Source organism: Rosa rugosa, chromosome 4 (assembly GCF_958449725.1).
Source record: "Rosa rugosa chromosome 4, drRosRugo1.1, whole genome shotgun sequence".
Taxonomy (NCBI): domain Eukaryota; kingdom Viridiplantae; phylum Streptophyta; class Magnoliopsida; order Rosales; family Rosaceae; genus Rosa; species Rosa rugosa.
The window spans coordinates 2,070,021-2,082,105 of NC_084823.1; the positions used below are offsets into that span (position 1 = coordinate 2,070,021).

The following is a 12,085-nucleotide window of genomic DNA, read 5'->3' on the forward strand; positions in this document are numbered from 1 at the left end:
CTGCAGGAACCTCACTGCCAGAACCGCTAGACATCGAACCGCTTCAAACTATTCCATGGGAAGTAGCCATGGCTAGTGTTTGGCGCCCAAAAGCGTAGACGGTGAGAGAAGAAAACGCCGCCCGCAAGCAACGTGAGGATAGGCTGGCTAGCCACAGCGCTGTGACCGGTTCCGCGCTTGGGGATGACACCGTCGAAGAGGATATAGAATCGGCTTGGGTTCTTCGCGACAGTACTCCAGTTGACGAGGCGGGAGGACCGATGCCTCCGCCCGCGGTCACTAAGCTAAAGCGGGTGTTCCGCCTCCCTGGCGTGGTGAAGCTACGTTCACCGAAGAAAGATGAGGAGGCGTCATTTCTGCCGGCGGGTTATGCTACTGTGCACGAGGCCGTGTTCTGCCAGGGTGTAACGTTTCCGCTGCTACCCAACCTTCAAATTCTGCTGTTCGAGTTTGATCTCGCCTTCGTGCAAATTTGCCCTAACAAGTGGAGGTTGCTGCTGGCGCTGAACTCCCTCTGGCTGTTGTCTGGGTGCGAAGGGCCTACCGTGGCGGAGGTTCTTCATTTTTACGAGCTTGTATACGTGAAACGTTAGGGTTGTAGCGAACAAGTGAATCTGACCCGCCATTAGGGGGCGCCTAAGTTGATTGAGAACTTGAAGGACTCCATGTCCCCCTGGCGGTCGACTTTCTGTGTTACGACCGAGGGCTGGGAGTTCGACGCGGGGGTGAACGATCAAGCGCCGACGTTTAGGATTAAGTCGGAGTTCCAACCTATCCGAGGTTGTCGCTAGTTTTCACTGAGCAAAAATTTTTTTTGATAATAAACATCCCTTTTTTTTTTTTCATCGTCTCTGTTTTCTTCTTTGTGCAGCGAGATTGCAGTTCACATTGACGCGCGAGGAGCGGTGTCACATAGCCCGGATTACATGTTGCTGGAGGAACCGCAATCTACTTGACCTTTGCTTGCTCACCGGTTGGGAGCTGTTGGTCAACTTGAAATTGACTCGTGCCCCTGGTAAGTGTCTCCCGCCAACTTGTGCCTTCATTACCCTGTTCTACGCTAATTTGTATTGTTTGATTGTTTGTTCAGATCTCGTTCCCAGTAACAAGGCCTTGCGGAACTGCAGAACTTTCTTGAGGGCATGTATTCCGCTGGGCTGAGGGCCAAGCAGACCGTTGTTGACCCTCAGACCCAGGCCCTGAGGCAATCAGAGGTTGAGGTGGTGATGCTGATGCCCCACCATTCCCATCTTGCGGCTGTTGGTCAGACTGTGGTACAACCCGAGTCTCACGCCGAGTGTGGGGCTGCTGGTGGGAGCAAGGCCAATGCTGCTCCAGAGAAGACCAAGGAGAGAGTGTCCGCCCAGCGGCGTGGGCCCCAAAGGGAGAGGGTGGTGCCGCCGAAGGAGCCCGTCACACTACTAAAAAGAATTGCTTTTGCGACGCCTATTTTGCGACGGAAAAAACTTTTCGCGACGGAAAATTGAGCCTTTTGCGACGGAAATGTTGGCGTTGCAATAGGTGGCGTCACAAAATCCATTTGCGACGGTAAAATGCCGTAGCAAAAAGTATTTGCGACGGAAAACTGTTGCCGTCGCAATGGCTAAACTATTTGCGACGGATACTTTGCCGTCGCAAAAAGATATTTCATTTTAAAAAAAAATTGGGGTGAATTTGTTGCGACGGATACTTTGCCGTCGCAAAAGATTATTTCATTTATAAAAAAAAAAATGGTGTGAATTGCACACCAAAGCTAGTACCATCTGCAGCAAATATCATAAATTGAAAAATATTATGAAACCCATCATCTATAACCAACCAACAATCACAATTCTAAGACCAACCAAAGGTTGTTAAAAAACAAAGATCAGCCAAAGCTTTCTCAACTTTCTTTCAACTTCTAGCTCATCTTGCTTCATCAATAATTTACAATCACAACAGGATCACTGCCTGAAATGTAAATAAAATCACAACATGCATTTGTAATAAACACTCTATAAAAAGTAAGGAAAAGATGAGAAACTTTGTTGTAAAAGCATCAAAAATAGTACCTGTAGCTAAGAGCAACACAATGATTTATCTGCTGATAATGCTGCAGCATATGCTTGTTTACAAAACGGCTGCAGAGGACTTCCTTACAGCACAAACATAACCAGTTCTCACTTGGGTGCTGGCATCTAGTATATGAAAGTATCACCCATATTAGAAACTTAAGGTATGATTCAGAACTCAGCCACTCAGACTTTGATCGATGTCAAAGGATAGAGGATAAAAAGACGCAAGCTTTAGAAGTACAAGTCTTTTTACTGAAACAATTTGAAGGTATTCATTAAGAAAACTAGCAATATTCTTACAATTGACAGCCTGCGAATATGCAAGTAAGACACTAAGACAGTACACAACAAAGATCACCCACCCATTAAACCGAAAAGAAGAAAAGAGATGTATGTTTGAAAGAGGCTGAGTTTGCTCTCGTTTTCTGGTCACCTATGACATTAATGAGCTCAAAAAGAACCCAACTGTGGTAAAAGTTTAAAAGTGCTATGGTCTTACCTCCATGATGATACACTAGAGTTCACTTCACTTGCATATTACTAATCAAACCAGATGAAGAGGACCAAGTCCTCAAACCCATGCTTTCAACCCAGCCATACGTCCTTTTCTGCATATACTTTATTTCAATCCTTTAGGGGGCCATGGAAGGAAGGTTATTACGAATGGCTTAAGTATAAGGATGTAATTAGGTAGAGGCTATGTACATTGTTGGATCTCACATAACAGTCTCTTTTCTATGGTGCTACAATATCGCATTTTGGATGCAAGATTGCAGAGAAGGAACCTAGTAACAACTTCATTCATGTGTAACTGTGTAAGAGACCCCACAAATGAAATTGGAGGAAAAGCAAAATTCTTGATAGACAATCATAGAAGACGTGACCTGAATTACAAGATGGGTTGTGACATGGATGAAAAGCTTAACCCTTTACGAATCTAGTTTTGCTATTGATTCCCATTAAGTTAGTATAACAAAATTTCAGAACTGGGTAAAACTGGTTAGAACAAATTATAAACAGAGATTCCCAAATAGAGAATTGTTGAGAAGACAGTAACCTGTTGCAGTGAGTATCAGGGGTGGGGATGTGAACAAGATCAGAGGAGAGAGAAGGCAGGTGATCGCATTATTGATAAAGCAACCCCACAGCAGACTGTTGAAACATCAAATTACAAACTGTATACAAAATCAATCAACCCCAACATTATTGATAAAGGAAATAGCGAGATAGCCATTCACCTTAGTGGGATAGCCATTGACTGAATCCCATCAGGCCAACTCCGAAATCCCCAATTCTGCACAATCAACTTCCCATTATGCAACTCATTGCCTCTTTCAGCCCTCATGGGTCTTGGTTTGTACCTCTTTATCAACATGAAACCACAAATAAGCACGAACCCAGAAAAGCAAGTAATACTCAGATGAGAAAAGGCAGAGAGTAAGAAGAAGCAATACCTTTCTTGCAGCACCGAGAGGAAATTTAAGAGAGTTAAACTCAGAGAGGAGTGAAGCGGTGGGGTGACCAAAACCTTTAATAATTTTGGACTACGAGTTCAGTGAACCCTTTAATAATTATGCAGACTTACTGTGTGATTCTTCATCTGTTAAAATGGACAATAAAGAGAATCACAAACCCAGCAAAGAAAATACAAATATAACACAACCCCAAAAATAAATGTACTGATAACATACCATCTGCTAAAAGAATATCTCACCAGTTTAACCAAATGTACCGGAAACCAAAACCTCTACAACTAGTAATTATTCGCTGAACCTGCAACCCATTGAATTCCTTAACAGAATCACAATAAAATATTGAAATTTAACCAAAATTAACCTCCAATTTAATGAAAATCCAAATTGCAGAAAACTGATGTTTCAAATAGGTTGCAAAAGATACAACGCAAAAAATTATAAATAAACAAAAGCGCCCCTCCACTTAATGCCAACAGAAAGCAACTACACTGACTGATTGACACAAGATCAATCAGTGACGATGGTCACCGCTTTCTTCATCCCCTGGTAAGCAATTTCTTTGCCTATTTGAGCTTGTATTTTCTATAAAAGTTAGTGATGCACAACAGAGCAACAGTCGGCTCGGTGAGAGTGTGATTAGGGTTGAGAGATTAAGAGACCAGAATGGTTTTACAAGAAACAGAGGCTTTATGGAGACTTTCAATACAAACTGAGTTTATTTCATTCCAATCTCATCTGGGTTTACAAACCGTAGCTATATTTATAGGCTTAAAAAGACTCCTAGAACACCGCAAGACTCAATTAATGACAAGACCCTTGAGTACTCACCCTAAGACTCTTAAAAGCACTAGACTCATAATTACTCTTCATAAAATTGAAAAATGACTCTTGCAAGAAAGATACAACGCAAAAAATTATAAATAAACAAAAGCGCCCCTCCACTTAATGCCAACAGAAAGCAACTACACTGACTGATTGACACAAGATCAAAGGAAAGATGATCCTATTTTGCAGGGCATTCAATATACCAAGTAATACAATTCAGTCCCTTTATAATGCAAGTAAACAAAAGTTAATAACTCCAGCATTCAATTATAAAAATAATGGCTTGAAGATATGACTAACAGGATAAGAATGTAAACAAAGATTTCTCCTCCCGAGTCACTCATGCCACTAAACTTGGGTACAATCAATCCCATAAAAAACTACAAGCCTGAAACAGAAAACAAACCTAGAAACCCATAACAAGTAGGATGACCATAGCTAAACTCAATTCTATATCGACTGTCCAATGTAAATATCAGATGCCCTATTTAGCAGATAATTAAATCATTAGAGTAACAAGTATGAATTACCTGGTGTTTAGCTAGAAAGAGGTGCTCAGCTTGAGTCTCATGCTCAATTAAGATTTTCTGGAATTGCTTCATGCTATCGGCCATTCTTCAATTGTTAATAAAATTACCCACCTAGCAGCACCACTGAAATGTCATGAAGAACAAAAGCTACAATTCATGAGATGCGTTTGGATCCTATGCAGAATAGTTATAATAAAATACCTTTCCAAAACGAGGCAAAGTAGAGTGGTGAAGATGAACTGAAAATAAGAGCCATGCTCAGCTTGCCGATTTGGAAACCAAAATTTCTTCCTGGGCATTTGGGAATCTATCATGGATCGAAAATTAACTCAAACCTGATAAAAATTGAGACAGTTGTCAATTCATACAAACACAGAACATAAAAGTACAAAATCGAGATGTGGGGTATTGGAGCTGAGGGGTTAGGATTTGTGTTTTGGGTATTAGGGTTTTTGGGTCTGGATTGCATTTAAGCGGGATATGAGAGCGTGAGAGAGAAGACTAACGGAAAAAACGGAGGGGAAGGGATGTGTGATTCAGATTTGGGTTTGGTGCGTTTCTGATTTTGTGCTTTTTGGGTCTGGGTTTTAGCCGAAAGGAGAAAGAGAGACAACAAAGAGATGGAGAAAGACAAGAGTGAAAAAAAGAAGAAGGATAAATTAGAGCAAACCTAATGAGCGCCAGATTCGGTTCAGGCCGGCCTTGGAGGATCCGGCCGAGGGTGCGTTCGGGTCGGGATTCATGCAGTGTTGATCGATGAAGAAGACCGGGTAGAGGAAATTGGAGGCCTTGGAGGCGTGCTCGAGAGCAGGGTTGTCGTGGATCCTCAGGCCCTTGGAACCTGAGTTTGGACGAAGACAGAAACCCAAGTTCTGAAGAGAGAGAGAGAGAGAGAGAGCTTGGGTGAGCTTGGGCGAGAAGAGAGAGAAAGAGAGCGCTTGGGCGAGATAGAGACAGAGAGAGCTTGGGCTAATTATGGCTACAGATCGAGATGTAAGGGGAAATAGAAATAAGTTATGCGACGGCAAGAGGAAAAGGCGTAGCAATTGATTACAAAGTTACTACGGCAAAGATTTTCCGTCGCAAATGATTAGACTTAATTGCGACGGAACATTTTCCGTAGCAATAGAGTCTCAATTGCTACGGAAATCAATGCCGTCGCAAATTTCCGAAGCGAATGCAATTGTTTTTAGTAGTGTCACTATTGTGGGTTTGGAGCCACATGAGCCGTTGAGTGTCACTACCGGGGGCGCAACTCAGGGTCTTTTCCATAAGAAACGGCGGCAAAATGACCCTGTTGAAGGTGACGAGGCGCAGGATTCGTTGCTGATTGGGGTCCGTCAACAAAAGAGGGCTAAACAAGGTTCTCAGTTGGTAACTGTGGCCGCTGGCGGGCAAGTGCCGACGAGCGGGTTGGACTCGTTTGCCTCTTACGCCGAGTTCCTGACCGATCTCGAGCAGGAATTTTTCTTCCATTTGTGCGAGCGGCTCGGGTTCAGCGGGATAGACGGGACGGTGCGTCCGACGGTCCTTCAACAATCGCCGTTTAGCTCGGCTTTCGGGCATCTGGTAGTCGGGCTTCACGAGTTGTTTCTAGCGGCGTCGAAGTCGTCTCCGGTTGAGCAGCAATGAGGGACGAAATTGAAGGTCTCCGGAGGGAGTTGGGAGAGACATCCGATAAACTGGAGGAGACCGAGCGCCAACTATCCAAGGTAGAATGTGATTTGATAGATGTCCGTATCGTTGTCAAGATAGGGAAATATTATGCCCAAAGTTATCGTACCACGGGGATTAGTGGCTAACCCACAATCCTTGGGTAATCGGCAATAAAGACACTTAGCAAACAAAGAAAAAGAACAAGAAAATAAATAAAAATGCTACTCTAAGACACCAAGTCTTAGCAATGCTCAGCTTTGCTTTTCACCAAAGCCTAATCAAAACTAAGAGCCTAGTGGTGGATATGCACAAATGAGTGGAAGAGTTCAATATTTGAGAGTTGATTTCACCTTAACAAAAAGTAATAAAATGTAAAGCGATTACTAAAAATGCAAAGAAATTAAACTAGAAAAGTGTAAACAATATAATTGGGAATGCCGGGTGTTAGGGAGGTTCCTTCACCAAATCTCATGTGTCGGAAGCTAATCTAATGTAGATGCAAATTTCCTATTTTGGCGGTAGTCGTATCCAAGGCGGTTCAAGGCTCAAGGACCGAAATTCCCTTTCATTGTATTCCTACTCCGGTTCAAGGGTCGTAGGAACTCACTTGACATAAATTAGAGCCGGTTCAAGGGTCATTAATTCACATCAAGAGGCGTAGAGATCGAGGAATTAGACTACTAAGCGACCCGCCCGCGCATTCACGCAACGGGTGCAAATCACAATGCTTATAACCCCTCGAATACGAAATTGAAGGTTTCTAGCTTAGGAATTAGAGGGGGTCAAGCCTCTAACTCCGTCCTAGACATGCTCAAAATACACATCCTAGAGTTGACTAGGCTCCTAGACATACATTTTAACCCAACAAAAATATATATAAGCATCCATCATATGAAAATTGCATCACTACGATAAATTAAACATCTTTTACACAAAATTTGGGCTAGGGCACACAACCCTAACCCCCAACAAGAAAATTACTCACAACCCATAATTATGAACATCAAAGATACAAAATTCAAAGGGAAAAGAGTATAGAAGTGTAGGAGAAAACAAGAATAATCACAAATAGCTAAAAAGCTAGCATGACTAGTCTTGAATTACAACTCCCACAATTACCCAAGTCTTGAATCTTATAGAGGTAGAGGTCTTTGATGAATCCTTGAAGCTTTGGGTGAGTAATTCCTTTAAATCCCTAAAATAAAACTAAAGAAAATATGGAAAATGGAGGAAAAGAGGATGAGAGAAGAGAATGAGATTTGGGCTGCCCCTGTTTTTGGTGTGGTGAGCGGCGCTGTGTCTAGGTTGAAGAGCCATCGGGTATAGGGTCTTGTGTGCAATATATATACTGGTCTCTATGTGGCTGCCAGCAAAGAGAAAAGAGTGAAAAATCATCATCTCGCCCGTGGGAACGTGGAAAGAAGAAATGAATTGTGGTCTGCCACGTGTCGCAGCTACATTGGTTTCCAACCAATTAAATGGGCAACTTGTAGTGGCTGCACGTGATGGCTGTGGCTGAAAGCAAATGTAATCAATAATTGATTAATCAATCAAATGTTTGATTAATTAAGCCCTCATTATTAATTAACACAACTCTTTTTCTCTTTTCTGCAATTTTCTTTTTCTTCTTTTCTATTTTTTCTTCTTCCTCACTTTCCACAATCTCAAATATTTCCATATATCAATGTCAAGGGACTAGTCGGGTTTCACTCTCTAGCTTGCATTGATCATGGTTGACTTGGTGTTGACTTTTCGTCTTTTTGTCGGTAACTCCAATCTTCACCATTTTCGCCTCATTTTATCTCGTTTTCGCAACTCAGCTTATTTTCTACAAAACAAATTAAAATGGATTAATTACATAATAATTGACTTGAGGATTAACTTAATTCTAGTATTTTAGATACAATTACATGCATAAAAATGTGTGTAATCAGGTCACCCGATTGAGCGCTGAGAGGAGTCGTGCCGATGCTGCTGCCGTGGAGGCCTTCAAGCAGTCTGCAACGTTCAAGCACATTCTGACGGAGGCGGCGAAGGCTGGTGCAGTTGCCAACTTTGACATACTGGATAAGAAGGGCGTCATCGACTGGAGGAAAGCGCCGCGACCAACTGGGTCGTCGGGCCAGCAGGAACCGTCTGCAAGTGGGCCAGTTGTTAACCAACCTGAGGGTAGTGTGAGGTATGGCAGTGGTGAGAGTGGCCAGCGTGTGGCGAATGGTTCCCAGCAGACACCGGTGCCCACTCCTTTAGACGTCTCTCGCGCCGAGTCTCTGGCCGCCCATACGCGGGAGGATGGCACGATGGTGACACCGAGTTCCACTGCTCTGGGGTCCGATCAGACAAGCTGCTCGATCGCCCATGCCACATGTGGTGACCCGAGAAGGGGGTTCCACAGCGCCGCGACCCCGAGCTAATGAGAAACCGACATGTCACGAATGACATCCCGATGACTCATCAACCCGAAATCACAAGGCCTTTTGGATTTAGTTTGTTGGTTTACCGAATAGCATATTTTCAAAGGCGGAATTTAAAGTGGGCTAAAGGATTTGGGCTTACAATAGGAGCCCAATTTGGAAAATAACAAATCACTAAGTAAACACAAGTATGAGTGACGCGCCCCAGGGTTACGGGTCTCCAGAAATTTGGTAAATAAACGAGTAGAAAACAAATAAAAAGTAAATATAAGTGACTTCAAAATCCGTTAAAGGACCAAAACCTTCTTTTGGTAAAGTCAAAGAAGAATACGCCTCCTCTGTACACTCCCCGACCACATACTCGAAACCTGCACACTATTGTAGGGTTGAGCTTTCGTCCTCGCATGCCTAGTAAGGGCCGACCCAACCATGCTAGGTTTGAAAATAATATACTTGAAAATATTGACTACATAATATTGTGCACGTTTATCGAAAATATTTTAAAAAGAGACAACCACAAACATTTGTTCTCTTTTATAAAACATATGCAGCAAGCTTCACACAACTTGGAGCTTCGAGATACTTACCTGCCGGCTAAACTAAAACAAATCGATGACTGACCTGGTTCGTCATCCTTCGAGAACCGGCCAACTACTCTATAGTCCTTGTGACTACAAGTAGTGAAAGTGTCCATTTCTTGGCTCTGAGTCTCCTATGACTGGTTCACTGTCGGTGCTCACCCTTCCTCGACAAACATAGGAGCACAGCCCCCTCCGGAGAAGAAATTGCTAGAAGTGACCAAGCTAACTCTCCCCTCTCTTCCTTATTATCTATTTCATAATTTTTATATACTTTTGTTGATGTCTTCATTGCTGACGTCAGCACAATTCAGAATTTTTTTCTTTTTCTCTTCTTTTCTTTCTTTCTCTCTTCTTCTTCTTTCTTCTCTCTTCTCAATGCACTTTCGCGTATACTATCAGAGGCAATTGGATCCGCTCCCTTAATGGTGTTGACCACGGTTGACGCGCATTGACTATTTCATCTTTTTGTCGGAAACTCCAATTTGCTCTAATTTCGCACAATTTTCTCTCGTTTCCGCAGCTCCGCTTATTTTCTACAAAACAAATAAAACTGGGATTAATTACATACTAATAAATATGAGTTTTAGCTCATTTCTAGTGTTTTAGATATAATTACACGCATAAAAATGCTTGTAATCACTACTATAAGAAAACAAGTGACTATTACCATTCCCGAATGATGCACTTAACGTAGTAAAGCTCTTTCGGGATATGGTGATCACACTTCTTTCCATGTTAAAGTTTAAGTCAACCGATTTGACCTCATTTCATTTAGCTTTTAAACCCTAAGCAAATTAAATAGCAACCACCATTCCCAAATGATCTCGTCCTTCGGTAATTTCTGGGATATGGTAGGTTTAGAATACTTCAAGTGTTTCACGAACTTTAAATTGAATTCCCAACAAATTAATTCACTTGTCAAAACCGGTCCTTTCTTATTTATAATGTTTCTCATGCATTTAACCAAATCAGGGGGGGGGGGGGGGGGAGGAAAAGGATGAAGGCTGATGATGTCTTCATTGCTGATGTCAGCACAATTCAGAATTTTTTTTCTTTTTCTTTTCTTTTTCTCTTCTTTTCTTTCTTTCTCTCTTCTTCTTCTTTCTTTTCTTTTCTTTCTTCTCTCTTCTCAATGAACTTCCGCGTATACTATCAGAGGCAATTGGATCCGCTCCCTTAATGGTGTTGACCACAGTTGACGCGCATTGACTATTTCGTCTTTTTGTTGGAAACTCCAATTTGCTTAATTTTGCACAATTTTCTCTCGTTTCCGCAGCTCCGCTTATTTTCTACAAAACAAATAAAAGTGGGATTAATTACATACTAATAAATATGAGGATTAGCTCATTTCTAGTGTTTTAGATATAATTACACGCATAAAAATGCTTGTAATCACTACTATAAGAAAACAAGTGACTATTACCATTCCTGAATGATGCACTTAACGTAGTAAAGCTCTTTCGGGATATGGTGATCACACTTCTTTCCATGTTAAAGTTCAAGTCAACCGATTTGACCTCATTTCATTTAGCTTTTAAACCCTAAGCAAATTAAATAGCAACCACCATTCCCAAAAGATCTTGTCCTTCGGTAATTTCTGGGATATGGTAGGTTTAGAATACTTCAAGTGTTTCACGAACTTTAAATTGAATTCCCAACAAATTAATTCACTTGTCAAAACCTGTCCTTTCTTATTTATAATGTTTCTCATGCATTTAACCAAATCACCGCTTTCATTCCTAAGTCACACTTCAACATTGGAAACAAGCTTACTAATAAAATTCACAAGACCAATTTTCTACACAAATGACCAAACCAAACTTGTCCGATTAACACCATCTATAACTCGAGCAACAAATACCAATTTCATTATCATTTTCTCAAACAATTGCGACTACTTAATCTCCTTGACTTCATTCAACACATCGAGCTTTAGTTCTCAATTACCACCAAATTAGACACGTCTGCAAAATGACATTTCCAAACCAGATACATCTTCTTAATTGACAAAACTAACTCTGTCCATACATTCAACCAATTTCATCTCAAGTAATCCACAAAGCCACAACTTCACTATGTACAAACATTACACTGCATCACAAATTTCCAAGTACTAAGACCCTTACCGTCATTCTTTTCCAACTTAGAAGCCAAATTGCCGTAGCTGCACCCTACCACCATTAATCCTCCAGATTCCCTAGTACGCAAAATAGGATCAAAATTAACCTTCAACCAATTTCTTATTCCACACAGAATCTGCACATGATCCTTACCTCTTCTAGTTTCAATTGAAACTGACCCAGTAGTCTCCTCCTTCTCTGAAACTCTAAAAATGTAGATTCCACAAACCTCAATTAAATGACAGAGTTAGGAATTTCAATTCACATCAAAGCAGAAGCTCTAATCAAAGGGAAACACGAAGATTACCCAATAGTGGCGGAATGAAGCTCCAACAGCCGTGAACGGCGGAGCTAGAAATTTCTCACGCTCCTGCGGTGGTGCTTGCGGCGGACGAGGTGGCTCTGGTCGGAGTTAGAGGTCGGGGCCCTA

General features: G+C 41.8%; 1 long non-coding RNA gene across 2 annotated transcripts; it reads right to left on the reverse strand.

The window, feature by feature from the left end:
- Positions 1 to 1,764: 1,764 nt before the first annotated feature.
- Positions 1,765 to 6,013, reverse strand: LOC133741972 (uncharacterized). 2 transcript variants are annotated; one of them, XR_009862286.1, is made up of 9 exons: positions 5,555 to 6,013; positions 5,086 to 5,219; positions 4,885 to 4,995; positions 3,746 to 3,827; positions 3,509 to 3,654; positions 3,293 to 3,417; positions 3,112 to 3,206; positions 2,052 to 2,177; positions 1,765 to 1,950 (listed from the first exon to the last, which is right to left on the reverse strand). It is a non-coding gene; the product is annotated as an uncharacterized LOC133741972 (long non-coding RNA). The 2 variants fall into 2 exon arrangements; XR_009862285.1 differs by having other exon boundaries at positions 4,885 to 5,007; positions 5,555 to 6,012.
- Between the last annotated feature and the right edge of the window lie 6,072 nt (positions 6,014 to 12,085).